Here is a 6,000-nt window from a genome sequence, read left to right on the forward strand (position 1 = left end):
AGAGGAAGCGCCCTCTGAGTACTCTATGCCCCTTCATTTATTCAATAAACACTTACTAAGGGTGTTTTTGAAGATTGTTTCTTTTTGTCTAGATAGGAAGGATAATGTTAAAAGGACAAAAAGGAAACAGTCTTCAAGAAGCTTATGTCCTATTGGGAAGACTCTACATAAGTAAATACAAAAGATGTACATGCCATATGGAGCATTTCTTTTTTCTTTTTTAATTTTTCTTTTGAATATTTTCCATAGTTACATATTTCATGTTCTTTCCCTCTCCCCCAAGCCCCACAACCTCCTGTAGCCAACACACAATTCCACTGGGTTTTACATGTATCATTGATCAAGACCTAATTCCACATTATTGATAGTTGGATTAGAGTTATCATTTAGTGTCTACATCACCAATAATATCCCCATCAGCCCATGTGTTCAAGCAGTTGTTTTTCTTCTGTGTTTCCTCTCCTGTAGTTCTTCCTCTGAATGTGGGTAGTTTTCTTTCTCATAAGTCTGTCAGCCTTGCTCTGGATCCTTACATTGCGGCTAGTAGAAGAGTCCATTATGTTCGAGTGTATCAATCTCTGTGTACAATGTTCTTCTGGTTCTGCTCCTTTCACTCTGCATCAGTTCCCGGAGGTTCTTCCAATTCACATGGAATTCCTCTGATTCATTATTCCTTTTAGCACAATAATATTCCATCACCAACAGATACCACAATTTGTTCAGCCATTCCCCAATCAAAGGACATTCTCTCATTTTCCAATTTTTTTGCCACCACAAAGAGCGCAGCTATAAATATTTTTGTACAAGTCTTTTTCCTTATGATCTCTTTGGGGTATAATCCAAGCAGTGCTATGGCTGGGTCAAAAGGGTCAAAGGGCTTTTAAAGCCCTTTGAACATAATTCCAAATTGCCAGCCAGAATGGCTGGATCAGTTCACAACTCCACCAGCAGTGCATTAATGTCCCGATTTTGCCACATCCCCTCCAATATTCATTACTCTCCCTTGTTGTCATTTTACATATGGAGCATTTCTGATGGGTAGAATACCAGCAACTAAGAGAATCAGGTTTTTAACCCATTCAAAAGCCTTCTCCTGGGAGATGAGGAGTTAATTGATGGGCGAGCCAAAACCAAATAAACATATCGTTCATAGACTCGTAGATCTAGGAGACAATTCAGAGGGCATCTAGTCCAGCCTTTTCATTTACAGACAAGGAAACAGATACCCAAGAAAGTCTTGGATTTACTTGGACTTGTTCAAAGTTATAGAAAGCATTAGAGGTGGGATTTGAACTCCAGTCCTTTGAAATTTCTTTGAGAAAATCCATTCTTCTGCTGTTTCTTCATAATGTTCTCTTTAAAATGCATGACTACTAATATCCATCATGTGCCCCTTGCTCACTCTCTGGGTAATGTCTATATTCAGTTCTTCAGAGACTCTCATGTTCTATGTTTGGTCAACATATAATAACAGTGGAAGAATATTGATGTTTAAAAGAGAGACCTTTGCTCATGGGGAGATTTGTGGTCATTAAAAGGACCACATTTCCCCCAAAGTGATCTAGCCTGTTCTTCCACTCCTCTTGAATTCTTAAATAAGCTCTTTCACTTGAAGCATCTAAGATATAAATATATTTACATGTATATAAATTAGATACACATGCATAACATACATGATAGATCCCACACTTAGATGTGCACACACCTATGTATATGTACATATATGTATGCACACAACCACTGAGCTCTTTAGTTTGTCCATCATCCTGTCATAGTCAGGACAATAGACCCTTAAGTGCCTACCAATCAACAAATGATTAGTCAACCATTATTTATAAGATGCCTACTATGTGCTAGGCATTCTGCTAGGCACAAGGGATATAAAAACAATGTCTAAACAATGGTTCTCATCCAGGAGGTTCTACAAGATTCTGGGGCTCGATGCAGTCAGCACCATCCATAAACAAGAGCATTGGCAGAGTCTCCCTCACTACAGGGAATCCTCCTTCAACTGAAATTCTGCGTTGGATCTCTTGCAGGCAACGCCAAACATTTTGACAAGAAAACTTATTTGTTTTATCCCTTATCTGATATTAACAACCAGAGGATCATTCAAAGAGACTGTTTTTGTTGTAATATCTTTGGAGGGTTCTTGTTTGATTAGAATGTGTACAAAGAGGGCATCTTGTTGGAGGAAAAGGCTTTTAGATATTCTTTTGTTTTCCTGAATAAATTTTTTCCTTAATCAACAAATAATCCACACAACAGGAATCTCTATTCTCTATGCCTTTCAGGCAATAAAATGATAGCAAAGAGATGCTCAGCTATGAAACATCACTTGTGAAATCCCACCTATTTCCTTTGAATGCCCTCATCAGGGATCCATATGTAAATTACTCTAAAAAAATCCTGCATAGCTGGGAAAGTAGGTATATAGGTGCATAATGTCTAGGTACAGAGCATTAGTACTATGTCAGATTTTTTCTCCATGCCTTTGGTGTCTTCCCTTCCTTCAGATAACTTGAGAATTCATTCCCCCAGCCCACTATTTCATTTCCTGTAGCACAGACCTCTTTGTGTATATTTGCTCCAACCCAGTTACTTTTCCCATCTTATCTTTCTCCATCCAGATCCATTCCCACCTCCTCTATAAACATATCAAGGAATGCAGTGTTAGACTCCTGGTGTAATGGCTTCCACTGACTTCCATGGTGAAAGGAGTGAGTTATGAAGGTTTTTGCAGATGTTTGCCATCTTTCATCTGTTTTCTTCCTTCTAGATTAATCATAAAATGCCCTCAGGATGATTTTGCTTAATTGGATTTTGTTAAGTTTTCCTTAAACAGGTTTTACTCTCCACCACTTCCCTCTGGATGTGTTTTATGAGGCAGTGCTGCTTATAATCATCTACCAACCTTCTCCAGAAGATTTTTCTTTTAAGGTTCAGTGGCATCTGAATTCAGAATAGCAATTATGCTAGGAAATCATGTTTGCATTTGGATTCAGAGAACTAAACCATGCTTACTGACACCACTTTTGTTTTTCAGGTAACTTAAGGGAAGAACACTTATTCTTTTCAGTTTTATTGCTGACATGCTTTTGTCTTTATTATATTTTATTGATATATTTAGTTTTTATAATGCCAACATTTCCAAATAGGTTCCTTCCCACCTCTCTTATCCAGAAAACAATCTCACCTAACAGAGTTTTCTAAAACAATTTTAACTCTTACCTTCTGTCTTTTTTTTTACATTTTTTTAAACCCTTAACTTCTGTGTATTGGCTCCTAGGTGGAAGAGTGGTAAGGGCGGGCAGTGGGGGTCAAGTGACTTGCCCAGGGTCACACAGCTAGGAAGTGGCTGAGGCCAGATTTGAACCTAGGACCTCCCGTCTCTAGGGCTAACTCAATCCACTGAGCTACCCAGCTACCCCACTTACCTTCTGTCTTAGAATCAATACTAAGTATTGGTTCCAAGGCAGAAGAGTGATAAGAGTAAAGTAATTGGGGTTAAGTGACTTGCCCAGGATCTCTCAGCTAGGAAGTGTCTGCGACCAGATTTAAACCCAGAACCTCCCATCTCTAGGCCTGACTCTTGATCCACTGAACCCCCTAGCTGCACCCAAAAAAGAGTTTTTAAAAAAAAGCAGCCTAGCCAAGCCAACACATCATCAGTCTTATGAGCCAGCATGTTCAATATATCACACATTCTATAGCTACCCACTCCTGCAGGGTAATGAGAGAGACACGTTTTCTGAACTGTTTCTAGGGCAGAATTTGGTCACTAAAATTGCATAGTAAGCCAGTCAATAAATATTTAAGTGCCTACAATGTGTCAGTCACTGTGCTAGGCAGTAGGGTCATAGAGGCATTCAGTTTCTTTCATTGGTCCTTAATTTGTTGAATCTGGTACTGGCTGAGAAATTGAGTAGTAGATCACTGGAATAGATTAGCAAATCATTTATATTGTTGAAGTCTTTGCATATATTATTTTCTCGATTCTCCTTATTTTACCCTGAAGGTTTTTGTGGATCCTTTGAATTTATCATTGCTTATAATGCAGTAATATTTTGATATATTCATTCAATACCACCCTTTTAGCCATTCCCTTGTTGACTATCAGATTTTACCAATGAATTGTTCTCTAAATTAATGCTGGCCTTGGTTGTCATAATTCTCTGCTTAGCAAGAAAATCAAGGTTCAAACTAAGGCAATGGTTAGGCTTTTTCAACCCCTCACTATGGTAATAAATTTACCTGTTAGACATTTGTATGAAATTATTATAATCAGTGTTGATATCCTTTTGTCCATTCATCACATTTTTCAGTATCAATGATTAATTTGAATAGACCGGGTTTGAGTTGTCTTAATTGCATGCCATATCTTATTCTTCCTTCCGGCTCAAGATTAATTTTGATCTTGCTCTAAAAAAGTTAGTGGTCTGATTTCCCCAACTGACAAATGATCAAAGGATATGAACAAGCAATTTTCAGATGAAGAAATCAAAGTTATCAATAACCATATGAAAAAATGTTCTAAATCACTCTTGTTTAGAGATATGCAAATTAAAACAACACTGAGGTACTACCACACTCCTATCAATATGATATTGCCAATATGATAGTAAAGGAAAGTGATAAACACTGGAGGGGATATGGCAAAATTGGGACTCTAATACATTGTTGGTGGAGCTGTAAAATGATCCAACCATTCTGGAAGGTGATTTGGGACTATGCCCAAAGGCCATAAAATTGTGCATACCTTTTGATCCTATGATATCACTCTGGGTCTATATCCCAAAGAGATCATTAAAAAAAGGAGGAAAGACATACTTGTACAAAAATATTGATAGAAGCTCTTTTTGTGATGGCAAAGAATTAGAAATTGAGGAGATATCTATAAACTGGGGAATGACTGAACAAGTTGTGGTACATGTTGGTAACGGAATAATATTGCAAAATAAATGATAAACGAGATGATTTTGGAAAAAGGCTGGAAAGATCTACATGGACTGATACAGAATAAAATAAGCAGAACAGGAAGAACATTGTAATAGTAACACTAATATTGTATGACGATCAACTGTAACAACTTGGCTGCTCTCAGCAATGCAATGCTCTGGGACAATTCTGAAGGACTCATGATGGGGAATACCATCTACCTCCAAAGAAAGAACTGTTGGAGTCGGATGAATGCACATCAAAGCAGACTATCTTTCACAACATTGTATTTACAGTTTTATTTGGGGTTTTGGTTTTGTATGAGTGTGCTCTTTCAACAATGACCACCATGGGGACTTCCGGTTAAGATGGCGGCAGAGTAAGGAGCAGCTGCTCGATCTCTCCTGACCGAACCACACAGAACCCCTCAAGGGGAAATAAAAACGAGTCCAGAGGAACGAAGGAACCCCACAACAGGGCGCAGCATTGAAGGTACGCAGAATCGGGGCATTTCCACACTTTAAAGGGGTGAAACAGTTCACACTAAAACACGAGAGGAAGAAGCCCCTCCCCCACCCCCCACACCGCACAAGCGGGTAAACAGGACTGGGGCAACCAGAAAACCACTGGCAGCCCCTGAGCCCGTACCTGTGCGCTGCAAGACAAGGGACCCCAGGTGGCTGGGACTCTCCCTGAGCGCCCACGTGGGTGAAGGCACCGCCTCCGGCTGGGACAAAGGCCGCTAAAACTCAGCCTTTCCCAAGCACTGAAGGCATTGCCTCAGGTGTGAATAAAGATCTCCAGCCCACGGACTTTCACTACCTTCTTCCGGGGTGAAAGCAGGGCGCTAAGAGCAGCAGCGCAGGCAAAGGCAGTGCCCTAGGCTTGAATAACGATCTCCAGCCCAGGCTTGGACCTCCAGAGAGGACCCAGTGCAGACCTGAGCGTGGCTGTGGAAGCAGCCCCAAAGACTGCTGAAGGAACCTCGGGCAGAGGGGCAGACCGGGAACTACCAGGAGGCCTGACCCCGAGGACAAGGAGACCGGAGCCCCCCCCCCCCCA

The sequence above is a fragment of the Gracilinanus agilis genome, chromosome 4 (genome assembly GCF_016433145.1).
Source record: "Gracilinanus agilis isolate LMUSP501 chromosome 4, AgileGrace, whole genome shotgun sequence".
Classification (NCBI taxonomy): domain Eukaryota; kingdom Metazoa; phylum Chordata; class Mammalia; order Didelphimorphia; family Didelphidae; genus Gracilinanus; species Gracilinanus agilis.